This window comes from Canis lupus, chromosome 28, assembly GCF_048164855.1.
Source record: "Canis lupus baileyi chromosome 28, mCanLup2.hap1, whole genome shotgun sequence".
Classification (NCBI taxonomy): domain Eukaryota; kingdom Metazoa; phylum Chordata; class Mammalia; order Carnivora; family Canidae; genus Canis; species Canis lupus.
This window is the reverse complement of record NC_132865.1, coordinates 10,612,337-10,627,988: the sequence shown is the minus strand read 5'-3', so window position 1 is coordinate 10,627,988 and position 15,652 is coordinate 10,612,337. Positions and strand designations below refer to the sequence as shown.

Genomic DNA, 15,652 nt, shown 5'->3' with positions numbered 1-15,652 from the left:
CGGGATTTGTTTCCAAGAGAAACTTAACTGTCAGGTTTCCTGTTCCCTTTTAGAGGATAAAGAATGCTGTGTAGCTTTTACTTATTATATGTGATAGATGAAGGAAAACAGCAAATGCAACAAATGTACGAAGGCAGAGAGGTAGATCTTTCAAAAGCACTTTGGTGCCACCATGTGGTGGAGATTCGGTTTTTCCAAAAACTATCCTGGGACGTTGGATTCTTCAAACATTCTACCTGCATACACAATTTTTGTTCCATTACCTTCCTAAGATCTAGCTCTCCCATTATCCTTGAAAAGGTGAATTTTTATTATAAAGTAAATCAAGGGAAGTCTCAGAAATTGATTTGGAGAACATTTACCTTTGCAGCCAAAGTGCTCGCTCGCTCTCTTTCTCTCTCTCTCTTTTCCCTCTGAATGTTAAATAGGGAGAAAGTCCTACCTTACAAGCTTCGTTTAATTATTTCCAATAAAAGAACATTATCTTTGAACTAAATCAATACCTCTCACCATCGACACAACTTCAGGCATGTGTATCTCTGAGTTCTAATCAAAGACCGTCTTGCCTTTTATTTACAAACATTGATACGGCTTACCAGGAACTGGGCACTTTTCTAAGCAAGCCACAAAACACTAGCATTTCACCCGCTTGACGGCTCTTGATGGTGGGTATTGTCACCACAACCAACACCATCATCATCCTCATACTCCACTTAACCCCTGTGCTCCCTCTTCCGTAGACTCTGCTCCACCGCACGTTGCCATGGCCAACGTGCTGCTCAGTCCTATCGGCCTCTAACATCTGTAGTCTTTCAGGACTCAGGTTAGTTGTTTAGATCATCCCAACCAGGGTAGCTGGGTTCATGTTGGTAGACACAGGATCTTTCGGTACATTGGATCCATTATTAGTCCTTTTGGTCCAAACCTAGATTCTGCTGTGCTAGTGACAAGACCTATAAATGCTCAGTTCAACTGGTGGTCTTATTCTTGTCCACTCTGCTGTTGGCCCAACCACATGAAGTCCTGCCTCGGTAACCTAGCACACCACGCCTCCAGTGGGGAAGAACACTACGCTGGTTTCTGACCTGCTCTAAAACACTGAACTCTACGGTGCCTGTGGCCAGTTGACATCCACCTTTCTATTGAAATGCCCCCACTCCCAGGTTAGATCTCCCAGAGCCAAGCTTAGATAGCTAGAGCTCTTTGTGGAGTTAGTCTGTGGATAAGCCCCATACAAGCTGGCCTCACATGTCCATTCTACTAGTCCCTGACCCCCTCATAACTCATCAGCACATCCTGTTGTTAAGATCTCAGTAGGCTTTGCGTACTAATTGGCCTACGTCTTCTCCGTTGTTTTGTGTTGCTGAACACCCCCAGTTGTTTTGGGTGCTGCCCTATTCCTATGATGCCCCTCCACCCTCATACACACACATTAGATATCCTTCCCTGCTTTAAAGTACTGCTGATATTTTCTATCTTTCACAGAGCTTTCTCTGCAAATTAACCTAAGGTGGAGAATTTACAAGTTTCAATCACAAGAAAAGTTTCAATCACAAGAATTGGAATATATCATTGCCAGCAAAAATTCTTCAATTCTTTGAGCAGGAACATGCCATAAGCACTGGTGACCTTGCTCTTGCTCTTGAGAAAAGCCCCTACAAGTAGTGTTCAGTTGCCTGTGTGTCTAAAATCTTGAAATTGAGAAAGACTGAAGGAGTTTTTTAATGTTGTTTTAACTAAAAACTAGCTTTAGAGCCTAGTATCATTCTGTGTATACAGAAAATAATATGAAGTACTGAATAATTTAATTGGATACTGTTTTAGTTCTCCCTTGAAGGTACCAATATGTTTTAACCTTTTCTGTACAGAAGAGTCTTTCCATTGCACGCACATAATTCATATGCTGCTACATGTTATCCGACCTGACTTTGCATGGCCATGTTTTTGAACAGTTAATAGATGCTGTCTTATGATAACGCATTTTTTTGCAAGAAGACTATAAAAATGTCTAGTCATTAACAATATACCATATATAATATATATGTTTGAGGCCTATAATTATATAGAGAGGAAAAAACTCAGTGTGGTATAGTGGAAAGATTTGGAGTCACAGAATTGGGTTCTGATTTTGCTTCTAACTGTTTTAATGACTTACCAACATTTTATTTCGATAAAAACATTTTATTTAAATTGAAAAAAAATGGTATCTTTCTGGAAGTAGTATATTTGTGTGTGTGTATGTGTGTGTGCACGTGCGCATAATGATAATTTAAAGTGTCATACACATGACTGCTACATTTTAGTTGGTCTATAATGGATTTTTTAAAAATTTAAACTCAGTTTAATAAAACTAAAAGAGTATTTCTCTTAACAGGATCATGGTCAACTAGATTAGATTAGATCTTGCTAATTTTTCTTCTGTTCTTCTTTTCTTCCCTCTTCTTCCTCCTAAAAAAACAATAGAATATGAAAAAGAAGCAATATGCATTGCGGTTTTATGGACCCAACTGCTTAATTTCCTTTGGCCCTCTCTGGCCAGAGTACAGAAAAGAACTGTGGTAATTCAGTACTAAATTTGGGAACGTTTATAATGGCCATTTTGGAAGGAGAGTAATTAAATATTAATTCAGATCCTCAAACTGATTTTTAAATTGCAGGAATGCATCTCTTATGTTCCAGGTAAAGACAAATCAGCAATGTATTGATTTAGCAAAATGACAGTTCAAGAAGAGTGAAGAGAGGACACTGGCAGGTCAGCAGGCCTGGGTGTGGTTTGGGCAGGTTACTGGCTATTTTTCTTCTGTTTCTGAGACATGTAAAACAGGCTGTTTTTTTACTCTATCTGATGCAGTTCTTGTGGAAGTAAGACAAACCCAGTACATCTGAACAGTTTTTAGAAACTATGAGGTACTCTAACCATATAATGATTTATGAAAGTGCTTATAAAGGTACAATTTAAGATCTTTTTTTCTCAAAATATTAAGAGAAACTAACCATTTTATTTCATTTTTCCCTAACACATATAACTTTGAGACCTTCCTGTGATGCTTTTTTGTGTGTGTTAATAAAAACACAGGGTTCTGGTTTTTTTTTAACAAAACTTCTTTTGTATTTAAAAGAAACAAGCTTTCTAAGCCTGTTTAATTACTATTTAATTTAAATATACAGCTAGTTAATGAGCATTTGATAATCACCTTGTAAAAAGCATGGAAGTAATTTATGCTGAAAGACTGAAACATTGGTGACAGACCAATTTTAAGGAAATATAGTTTTATATGTATATATACACATAACATAAAACCCATACAAATGGTAAAAATATGTATCTTTAATATAGTTTCTAAATCAAAGTTGAATAATGTCAAATTTGCCGGCAGTTGAAGATTGGCGAGCCACCAAACTATCCACATTGCTCCAAAGTGGTCTAGAGATCTCTTTAAGAGATACAGTATTTTAGGTTTGCTGTATTAATTTTGGACACTTACTAGATCCAAAACTAGTGTTTTGGGGGTATCATATTTAAGACCTATAGTTGGAAACTTTTTTCCTTAGTATGATTCTGGATGAAGCCAATTCATAAATACACACTTTGGCCAATAATACTCCTTCTTTATGCTAAGAAATTTTCTAATTTACAAAGGATATTTCCCTAGCATACATTCATTTAAAATTTGAAATCACAGGGTGCCTGGGTGGCTCAGTCTGTTAAGCATCTGCCTTGAGCTCAGGTCATGATCCCAGGGTTCTGGGATGGCTCCGGGGGTAGTCTGCTTCTCCCTCCCCCTCTGCCTGCCACTCCCCTTGCTTGTACTTGCTGGCTTTCTCTCTTTCTGTCAAATAAAATCTTTAAAATTTGAAATCAGGTCAGATTTCCAACAGTTTTCTCAAAAATGTGTTTCTACATGCCCGCAGCCCAACACCAGACAGAGTCCCCTTCACTCTGCAAGCTCTGCTATCGTCTGGAAGCAAAAGCAGGGCCATCTGGTCAACGTGGGCAACTGTTTCACCCTGAGCTATAGGGGGATCCACCTGTCCTCAACTGATGAGGAATATGTAGGCCCAAGCTGTGTACCTACTCAGAACCTGTCTCCTTCTCAGCAGGTGTTTCTCGAGTGCTGAAGAGGGAAGGGCTCGTTTTTTTGCCCCTCATTCTGTTAAATCATTTGATAACATGTTATAAAGATAAGTTCATACAGACATAAAATTTATTTTAAAAGATATATAAATTGTAAGCTTCTAAGTTTTTTATTCTTAGCCTCAACAGACCCAAAATTACTGTCACATTGCTGTAATATTCCTAAGCTTTTACTCTCAATTTTAGATCTTCTTGAGTTCTAGGAAAAGTTTATATACAGCAACTACCCATGAATACACATTGAGTAGCACCATCATAAACCACAATCTCATATGCAAGACTCCAAAATCCCCTCTCCACCAGCTTCCCTACTCAAGCTGGCTTCAACAGCCCCTCCTTTAGGGTCATTCTCCTGAGGGTCATGATGAACCCCTGACATGCAGGGGTAGCCCAGGGAGAGATGTTGGTGAAGGTTGTGGGATGGTGGCTGGAACCTGGGCCTATGGGCCAAGGTGTCCTCCTTGTGCAGACCTGAGCCCCTCATGCAGGAAGGACTATGTCTAGGATGAGAAGAGAAGGGCCCAGACCCCTAGCAGTTCCTCCTTTTACCTTCTTGCCCTTCCTCCTGCAAACATTACAGTCCGGCTGAGTTAACATCGGTGTTTTGTCAGTACTTCTGTGCCTCAGAGGGCTTTGCTACTGACCACCCTGCTGGCTCTTGAGTCCAGTCTCCCTGGAACTGCTGGACCAATCCTGTAGTTCTCTCCCACCTGTCATGTTGCTTTCCCCCAGGGCTACAGGCTTTCATTTTCTATGCATTTGTTTCATATTTCCATCTGGGGTTATTTCTGTTTCTTTCTAGTTGAGCATGATCCTGTTAAACTATTAGGAGGTTCTTAAAGGGAAGTAAAGTTTGCATATCCTAAATTCCTAAGTTCCCAAGATTTTTGTAGGAATGACCCAGATTTTCCAAATTCTACCTACTTTAACACCTGTTTGCCAAGCTGCCTCTGAAAGGTCTATGGAAGGCTCTGGCCATGGACCCTGGTCTGCCGTGATTCCTCAGTTCAGCTTAATTCAGCAGAGATAGCTTGCAAGGGGGCAGGCATGTCATTGGGTTCTGGGAGTATAATGCTGCGTAAGACCAAGGAGTGTACAACCTAACTGGCCTTTTTAAAATGGATGTGGAATGGGAAGTCCAGACAGTTGAGGTAAATTACCCCAAATTTCACAGTGTGTGAAAGGAGGAGCCTCAAACCAGGACCTTGGCTCAGAGTCCAGGGACCTTTCTTATTATCATTCTTCCTCAAGCTAGCAAAAATGTCCAATTATGTCAGTCTTAACTGCATACTGTATGCATTCAAGAGATCTATATAATTAGGAGGATCTACTGGATCTCCTAGAACCCTCCCAATTTGTTGGGGACGTGGAGTGGTGGAAGGAGTCAGGGGCTGGATGCCACACCCCTCAGGTTTAAACAGCATCTTAATTTACAGTTTCTCCTTAATCAACTTAAGCTCTCAACCTCAGTTTCCTTATTTGTAAAGTGGGAATCTGTCTACTTCATAGTATTATGGGAATAATATGTGGTGGGTTCGTAAAGGTCAATGTGAAAGTTCCTATCACTGATTCTGTGTTATATTAGGAACTTGATAAATGAAAATTCCTTTCTCTTTCTCATCCATGTCTTGAAATCCCAATCCTTGAGCTCATTAGGTATGAATGCATATGTTAAGAATATTGGGAAGGGGGTGCAAATTCACTGTAACTGGTGCCTGGTTCAATACTGGATTTTTTTATTAGATTATTTTTTGCAGGAATAGTTTTGGATTTATAGAAAAAATTGAGAAGGGAATAGAAGGGAAGGGAGAAGAAATGGGTAGGAAATATCAGAAAGGGAGACAGAACATAAAGACTCCTAACTCTGGGAAACGAACTAGGGTGGTGGAAGGGGAGGAGGGCGGGGGGTGGGGGTGAATGGGTGACGGGCACTGAGGGGGGCACTTGACGGGATGAGCACTGGGTGTTATTCTGTATGTTGGCAAATTGGACACCAATAAAAAATCAATTTATTATTAAAAAAAATGGGGACACTTCAGAGTACCTGTATAACTCTAGCCCCCTCATGCACAGTTTCTCCTTTTATTAATATTGGATACATTTGCTCTAGTTAATGAACCAATGTGTATCATTATTATTCACCCATCCATGGTTCCTTCAGATTTCCTTAGTTTTTACCAAATATCCTTTTCTTCCAGGATGTCATCCAGGATACCACATGATGTCTTACTGTCTTATCTCCTTAGGGTCCTTTCAGCTGTGACATTTTCTTAGACTTTCCTTATTTTTGATGACCTTGTTAGTTTTGAGGAGTACTGGGCATGTATATTTATTTGTATTGAGTCATGGATATTTATTTTTATCTGGGGGTTGTAATCCAATACTACATTGTTTTTGTACTCAGATTGTTCCAGCTTTGCCTAGTGGGAACTCTTTGATTTGGTTCCAGTACTCTGACATACCCCCATTGGGTGTGTGTGTGCGCGCGCGTCCGTGTGTGTGTGTGTGTGTGTGCATGTGTGTGTGTGTTTTTTTGTTTTAATATCTCCTTACTCTCTGACACAAGATGCTCCAGGCTCACATTGTCTGTTACCTGCCCCAGTCCTGGAATCACCTGTTTCTACAAGGAGCTATTCTTTTCAATGGAGAATGGCAGTAGAAACTAATATCTGAGTACTGGATGTCTTGTTGCCACCCGAGTGCCATTTCTTTTAGACATTTGGATTTTAATGCCCACATTCATGGTATTATTTTATCACAGGTTATCCCTACCTTGCAGAATATGGAAAGTGATATTTTAAGAAAATACCACTGAGTCCTTTTTGGAAATATTTTATTCACATAGGGTTTTCTAGTAAGTATCTTATGGTTTGATGTGTAGAAAATGTCGTGAACTTCCTAGGAGTTATTATATATATCAAAGAGGTAAATGACTATTTTTATAAGTAACAATAAACAATATAGGTTTTATAGGTAACAATAAAATAAAAATGATTTTTTTTCCCATTTTGTCAACACTTTTTCTCCCAAGGGTGACCACATCTTACTTTTTCTGGGACTGAGGTGGTTTTCAGAATGCAGGACTTCGTGTTTTAAAACCAGGAAAGCCCTGAGAAAGCACTGATGAGAGGTGGCCACCTTATACATAGCTCTCACAACCAATTATAATTAGGCATTGGGCATGGGGAGGCTTAGGTAGAAATACATAAGTATGTGTATTTGTACACGTGCAGGTATACATACACACATGCATACTACATGAAATTTGGGAATATGTCTGAATATTTCCATCACACTATCCTTTGTTTAATGCATGACTCAGTGTGCACTCAACAAATATTTGCAAACTAAAAGAGTGATTGATTATATTAACTAATGAATCCATATCATGTTTGATTAATGCAATAATTATATGGCCAAACATTCTGTTAAGTATTTACATATTATATTGCTGTTTTGAGTAATATTAGTACATAGTTTTTCTGTTTCATAGTGGTTCAGCCTATCCATATTTTCTCTGTGCTGTAGATCTATTACACTGTTGAGGATAGTTTAAAAACTTGACTATTAGAGCCACATCTGTGGTGGGTTCATATCACCAGTAACACAAAGTACGATCATCCCAGTAGACAAAATATGAGATTTGTGTTTGTGACCTTGAATGGTTTTTCCCTAAGTTTTTGATTATGTGTCTCTATTTTTCAATAAATTTACTATCCCCATTTTTAAAGTTTATTTATTTTTAAGTAATTTCTATACCCAACGTGGGGCTCATATTCCTAACCCCAAAATCAAGAGTCACACACTCTACCATTCCCATTTAAAAAAAAAAAATTTGTACATGTGTCTTACTAGTAAAATCTCTTCTCCTAATAATACTTTTAGCTTGACTTCTAACAGACACTGAATTTTTTTTCTCTCAGATCATGGTTTGTCTTGTTGCCACATAGATGATTTCCATTTGAGGAATTTTTGTTTGTTTCTAGTAGTCACATGTGTTTATGATTTAATTGTTTCTGGCTTTGGTGTAATTTGTGAGACTTAAAACAAAGGTCTTGTTGTTACCAAAAACAGCACCACAGATGGCCTATGTGGTTATCTATGTAGTACCCAAGCCATGAATACCTGGCCATATCCCATTACTGGAATAACCAATGTCACAAAATCATAGCAAAAAAGCGTAGTCCCTGTTTCAAAATATCTCATTTGTAGGATTTCCTAGTAGTCTATATAGTGCTTATCTATGAGTTAACCTGCTTGGGGAAGAAAATAGATCCAACTTTTTACTGTATTTCGGAAGGAAACATAACAGGAACTCTAACAATTAATAGGCTTCAGTATTTCTTTTTGAGAGAATATGATACTTTTATTTTTGAGGTATCTCATTTTCTTTCTATTACAACAGTATAAAAGACTTTCAGAAAATGTACAGCTACTTGGGAGTACGGCTTTGTGTGGTTTTTGGTGTAAAGGGGAGAACTGCAAAAATCAGTTAAATGTCCTCTGAATAAACAAGGGATAAAAAGAGCAAGACTACTTTTGTTCAATATGCTCAGAACAGCATTGCTAATGTCACTTTAAGATGTATGCTTATGAATCCACAGTGACACTATACAAAGAAAAAAAAAATGTCACTGCATGTAAATTGCTTGTATTTTCCAGTAAATGTAATTGAGTTATGGTAATAAAATGCCCTGTGCAGAATGGATTCTGTTCACTTTTTCCTTTGAAGGTGGTTGCAAAGTGTATTTATTTGTGATCCAAGTTCACAGAGTGTGGAAGCTCTTGAAAAGATTAGGGGCTTATGATTTGCTTTAGGTAAAGAAGTTAATCAAATGCTGGAAAATATAAAATATCTTGGTAAACACATAATTTCAATATAAAAGATTTTAAGTGGGAAGAGTTATGCTTGTCTTGCAGAATTATGATCAGAAACCCTAAAGCCTCTATTTCCATAAGACCTGAAAATGAATCCTTTAAAAAAAAAATCAATTTTAGCATAGTAAACTCTTAGTTGGAAACAGAGCAGAAACATAAGATATTCTTTAAAAATATATATCCTTGAACTTCTGACTTGGTATTGATTCTTTCAAGAAGTAATTGATTCTAAATGTTATCCCAAAATTTTGGCAGAAAACTCATGTGGTATTTTCTTGACTTTTAATGATGATAATCATGATAACAGACTCCACTGAGTACTCACCACGTGAGAGACACTGACTCTGGCATCTTACAATCTCATGAATGAGCTACTATCATTATCCCCATTTTTGAAGAGGAAATTAGACACAGAGGTTAAGTAAGACACAGCGACTGGAGTAGATGGCAGTTCAATGTAGATAGCTGGCAACTGGCCCCAGTAAACACTACCTTAGAGGTCTAGGAAAGATACAATAGAGAGATGTGAAACTAGTGTAATGCAAAAAGGTTCTAAATTGTTCTTTTTTAACCATGGAACTGTATTTTAATCACTAGACATCATCATCAATGATTCCTTAACTGTGGTGTGTAAAAGAATCACAGATGCAAATACTCTTAAAAATTAGGTTTCCAGGTGCCTTGGTGGCTCAGTGGTGGAGCATCTGCCTTTGGCTCAGGGCATGATCCCAGGGATCATGGGATCGAGTCCCACATCAAGCTCCCTGCACTGAGCCTGCTTCTCCCTCTGCCTGTGTCTCTCTGCCTTTCTCTCCGTGTCTCTCATGAATGAATAAATAAAATCTTAGAAAAAAATGAAGTTTCCCACAGGACATCTCAGAAAGACCCTTGAATTGCGCAGAATTAACAAAAAGGGAGAACTGCCAGTTCGGTAAATGGTGGAAAGTTGAGCATGGAAGAAAGTACAGGCAACATTCAGTCATTTTCCATATCAGAAACTGACGACAGAAGAAGAGAAATACTTTGCTTGCAGTCACAGGTTGCTCATTGGTAAATGGACATAGGTTCAAACTTTGATCATCTGGCTCGAAAATTAGACTCCTCTCTCCCCTCTCCCCACCAAAAAAAAAAAAAAAAAAAAAAGTCAGAAACAAGCCTGAGAGGTAAAGTCGAGATCCACCCTGGAGAAGGCACAGAAGATTTTAGGTCCACCTGCCCCTCCTGAGAGCTTTTATGAGACCAGGTCATCCTGCACTGAGCAGGAGGCATTAAGCACTTAGAGCCACCAGGCCCTACACCATTCATCACTCCCTTCTGAACCACCTTCCAGACCTACACTGGACTCTCCTTCCTGACAAGTTGTATATTGTTTCTGTCTCTGAGCTCAGGGTCCATTTTCTCCCCATTTTTAGCTCTGCTTTACCCTTAGGCAAAGCACTAACCATGCTTCTCACATTTTCCCTGACCAAACTGTAAGCAAAAAAGCATCATAACCAAAATTAACAACAAGTTTCCAAGGCTGCACCCTTAGAGATTCTGAGTTAGTTGGCCTTAGTGGAAGACAATTAGCTGTACTCAAGTGGGTTTGTTGCAGGCTACACTGGGCAGGTTTTGTTTCCAGAGGTCTGCTAAGAAAGAGAATGGAGGCTTTGTTGAGAAACACAGGGAAGTTGCTTGGGATCTCTCTCAAAGTCAAAAAGGGATGTACTTTACTAAAAAAAGCTGATAAGAGACTCATTGGTGAATACAAATAATATTCGACCAACAGTATTCGTTAAAGTGGTAATAATGCATTGGAGAACGAGTTAGGCAAGATTTTAAGCCCCCGAATATCTTAGCCAATAATTACAGAAGCCTCAAAGTAGAAGTGGTGAAGCCATAATGTAATAACAATGTCGCTACTAAGCTACGGTTTACCATAACTTCCCATGTACCTGTCACTGTGCCAGGTATTTTGCTGTATTATTTAATTTAGCAACTATTATTATCTCTATCTTGCAACTGAAGATTCTGGGACTTAGAGAAGTTATGTGATCTGCCCAAACTCACAAAGTAATAGGCAAAGTGAAGATGCAGAACCAGTCGCAGTCTGCCTGGGAACTTGGGGTCTGTGCCAGGCCTTGTCAAGACTGTGCACACCAGCCACCTGGGGATCCTGTTACAATGCATATTCTGGTTCAGGTCTGGGAAGAGCCGGAGCCTACGCATTTCTGCAAACGTGTTGGGCAATGCCAATGCTTCTAGTCAAAGCCAGCGACATACATAACTGGCGGGGTGCAGTGCAGAATGTGTATGTGTCCAGTGTGAGGCACACCTGGTTAATAATTCCTGAACTGCATAGCATTAAATCAAGTACAGGGCCTTCTGAGCACAGGCCCTGTGCCACTGCCCAGTCTAGGCCCACGGAGCTGGCCCACCACGCTGGGAGCAGAAATCACTGTGACATGTAAGTCTGCCTTGTTCTTGGATCTAGCTAGTGTTCTTTATACAAGCTTGGCTGTCATGGGAGACCACTAAACATCTTTTATAAATCAAATTTTCTTAATTTAGCTATACATTATAAATAAAGGATTTCCATGCTTATCTCTCACATGAGATTTTCTCAGGTTCATGCACCTACTGTGCTTGGCACATAGAATTTACTTGACCTAGTTTAGATTCTTCTTTCCTTGGAGATCTTCCTTAACTTCTCTGAGCTTCATTTACTTCATCCTAACATATTCGTATTTTCTGTTCTTACTACTTACAGAATTCTGGTTGACCCCAACAAAGCAAGTCCTTTAAAAAAAAAAAAAAAAGTATAATGCCTTACACAAGTAAAGCATTAATGTCATGATAGGTTTTAATGCCTCTCAAGTATTTTCCTAACTGACCAAACATCATGACCTAAGGTCAAAAACCTCTTGAGTTTTTACTCAGAATAATTGGCTTCAGAACATTCAAGAAATGCAGTATATAAAGATTGCCATTCCTACTATAATAGTTCCAGAATTTGAGGCCTACCAATCAACTTCTGTCTTTGGGTGACCTAGTGTAGGATCTTGAGTCAAGGAGTCTTCCCTTTCAAGTTACAGCTCCACAGCTCTGAGGCTCTTGCAAGCTAATTAAGTTGTCAAGCCTCAGTGTCCTCATCTGTAAAACCACATAGAAGTGGTAATAAGCATTATTATTTGTTAGGGTTAATTTTCAAAGACAATAAATTTAAAGCACTCTCTCCATGCCTACACACAGTAGAGACTCTTAGTTGCTGTTAGTAGTAGTAGCATTGTCGGTGTAGGTAGTGATGGTGGTATCAGATTTAATCTTACAAGAACAGAGTAGAAGTCTTTCTACTCTCAAATTTTGTGCTAAACTTATGCCAATAAAATCACAAAGGCCACCAGGCAGTCTGGGTCTTCCCTGGCTTGAGGTTGCTTTGCAGAATCTCGAAGACACATAGGGAGGGACTCTGGCACATGAGGAGTGGTCCCTACTCTTCCCATCTCCCCCATCTTTCCAGGTAGACTCCAGTGCTACCTCTTTGATCTTCCTCAGGAATAGGTTGCTTAACTTACCTATAGAATGTTTGTAGATTCTTAGAAGTGTAAATCTGGAAGGGACCTTAGATGCCATTTAATTCGACTTCTTATTTCTGCAGATGGCTGTAAAATCAGAGTGAGCTCGCTTTAGTAAAAGCAGGGGGACCACAGTCAGATATCTCTTCCCTTCTTTCCTTTTTTTGTTTTCTTTTTCTGACATTTACATATTTTAGGTGGTAAAGAGGAGGCCCTGCATGTGGTGCACATGGCATCTCCTGACCTCAGTAAAACCACATCTCTCTGATACCTGCCCTTGAAGAATGACAGCATAAATTCCTGTAAGATCAATAGAGGCAAAAGCCACTTCTGCAGTAGAAGCAGAAGCCACTTATTTCCTTGTGTGCTCCTATATTTTCAGTTTTCACAGTGCCTGGTAGCTAATAGCTGTTTCAAAAATATTATTGAATATACATATAAGCACATTTCCTTTTTAAGTAGAACCATCTTATAAAGTTCCACTTTAAGATACTTGGTAATATTTCGTGGAATTTTTTTTAAGATCAACTATTATTCTCTTTCTATACTCTTATTAAACTGATTTTACATAACTTTTTGGAGACTTGATTTATCTGAGAGAGTGAGAGAGAGAGAGCATGAGTGGGGAGAAGGGCAGAGAGGGAGAAGCAGACTCCCCACTGAGTAGGGAGCCCCCAAATTGGGGCTCGATCCCTGAACCCTGAGATTGTGACTTGAGCCGAAGGCAGATGCGTAGCCTACTGAACCACGCAGGTGCTCCAACTTTACATAATTTAACTCATCCTGGAGAACGGTTACAGATTCTTTCTCACCTCTTAACTCTTACTTCCGAACTACATCAACTTTCAAAACCCCTTTCCCAAAAAACAAAAACAAAAAAAAAAAAAAACAACCCCTTTCCCTACTATCATATTGGAAAAAAAATTTTTTTAAGAAAAATAAAAAGAGAAAAGTAAAGGAAAATCAGATCGTGTTTAGTGGTTAGCGCATGGGCTTTTGTACAAATAGGCAGTCAGTGTCCGTATGAATTTACATACTACCTTCTTCCAGAAAAGAATAATAACTGCTTAAACTCTCAAGAAAAGTTTTGTAGAGTTAAGGTTTAGTACGCAGCTTAAACAATCTACTACAACTCTAAGTCAGTGGTTTCTACAAGAACCTGGTTGTAGAACTTCCGTGAAGTACATGAACCTTATAAAAACAGTATCATTACTAAAACAAAAGGTTTCTAAATTACTTCAATGTTTGCTGTACCCATTTAGATTATAGCTGTCAGTAAACCCAAGGACACAAAGAGAGGTTCCACTGGGAAGGGTGGGTTCTAAATTCCAACCCCCCCGACCAAGGCATATCTATTATAAATACATGTAATGTATAGATTCCTAAACCCCCGAGTGCTAATATAATCATTATTTTCACGTTTCTTTTCTATGAAATGATCTTTGGTTGCTTGGCAAAAGCTTCTCAGGTCATAGCACTTGCTATTCCTCAAGTTATATCTGCGTAATTATTGTTAATAACGTCAATAATTTAATTTAAATGTTTGAGTTAAAACCTTAAATGCATAGAGTTAATCGGAAGAAGCCACAGTGAGTTAATATTATTGCATCAATTATGGAATTTGGAGAGAACAATTCAAGGTAAAAGTAGTAATGTGTGAAAATTAGAGCTTTTCTGCTGTAAGAATGAAGAGAAAGATGTATTTGATGCCACGAAGCAGAGAGAACAGTGGGTGGTAATCACCTAGAGAGAGAAAGGGAAACCTTATTTCAGTTATATTTTAGCATGAAGGGCTTGTTCAAAATTTATTCTAGGAGGAATATAGAAATGTTTGCTTTATTGGTAATGTCAGACAATTCCCAAGAATCATTTTTCTTGAGCCTGGAATTCAATCTCAGACATGAACATTTAGTATTTATTGGGCCAGACTATGTTCCAGGCTTTGAAAGTTTTAGAACCTAATAGGGTCCATTGAACTCTGAGCTGATTTTCACAGAGTGTGTTGTCATTTCCTAGAAAAATTGGCAGCAACAAACGTGGGAAGATGGAGAGTGTCCTTAGAGTTCACGTGTCCAGGGGTCAGGTCATATGCTCATGTGTATTAGTATAATTTTTCTCAAGAAATCCCTTTCAAAGGTCATAAAATAAATCCCTAATTTCTTTACTGTCCTGTGGCAAAGATCAAAACCCCAATGTGGTATATAGATTCTCCCGACGTGAAGTCCTGTGGGTCATGAAAAGTCCGTGTACAAAATACTGGGGGGAAAAGGAAGCAGAAATACTTTTTCGTTTGAAAAGTAGACATCCATGGAGTGCCTGGGGTAGCTCGATTGGTTGAGCTCCAACTCTGGGTTTTGGTTCAGGCCATGATCTTCTGGGTCATGAGATCAAGCCCCACTTTGGGCTCTGCCCTCAGTGAGGAGTCTGCTTGAAGATTTCTCTCCCTCTGCCCCACTTCCCACTCATGTGCTCTCTCTTTCTCTCTCAAATAAATAAAGAAATCGTTAAAAAAAATAGACGTCCATGTTTCAAGTCATAAGATATATATCCTAAAGTTATTTCCTGGGTGGAAAAAGACTAAATTTATTAGTGTAAGATTTGAAGTCTTATGAAAAACAAAAATTAGCTAGACACTTCTTTCCAGCTTTCTGACATAGTCATGTAAAATTTTAAATGGATAGCTCATGTTAAGATATAGTATACATCAGGCATCCCGGGTGGCTCAGTGGTTTAGCGCTGCCTTCAGCTCAGGGCGTGACCCTGGAGACCTGGGAGCGAGTCCCACATCGGGCTCCCTGCATGGAGCCTGCTTCTCCCTCTGCCTGTGTCTCTGCCTCTCTCTCTGCATCTCTCTGTGTCTCTCATGGATAAGTAAATAAAATCTTTTTAAAAAAAAGATATAGTACACATCACATACACTTAAAAATTCAAGCTCCTTATGGCTAACTAAAAGTGAATTACAATATGCACAGTTTTTACAAACATATGATAAGAACAGTAATGGCTCTAACAGAAATTTAAGTGTGGCTTTGAAAAAAGAACTCGCCCTTCATTTTATTGTCTTCAAATATTAGTTCAGTTCCAT

At 38.8% G+C, this 15,652-nt stretch overlaps 1 protein-coding gene and 1 long non-coding RNA gene across 15 annotated transcripts in view; one reads left to right on the top strand and one right to left on the bottom strand.

Annotated features, from left to right (window-relative positions):
* The window catches only part of RALYL (RALY RNA binding protein like), a 708,475-nt gene that overhangs the window by 415,732 nt on the left and 277,091 nt on the right, over positions 1 to 15,652 (top strand). The gene's annotated exons all lie outside the window — the stretch shown is intronic.
* On the bottom strand, positions 8,457 to 13,880 carry LOC140620183 (uncharacterized). 2 transcript variants are annotated; one of them, XR_012019938.1, is made up of 4 exons: positions 13,805 to 13,880; positions 12,568 to 12,654; positions 12,017 to 12,145; positions 8,457 to 9,514 (listed from the first exon to the last, which is right to left on the bottom strand). It is a non-coding gene; the product is annotated as an uncharacterized lncRNA (long non-coding RNA). The 2 variants fall into 2 exon arrangements; XR_012019937.1 differs by lacking the exon at positions 8,457 to 9,514 and having other exon boundaries at positions 11,826 to 12,145; positions 13,805 to 13,879.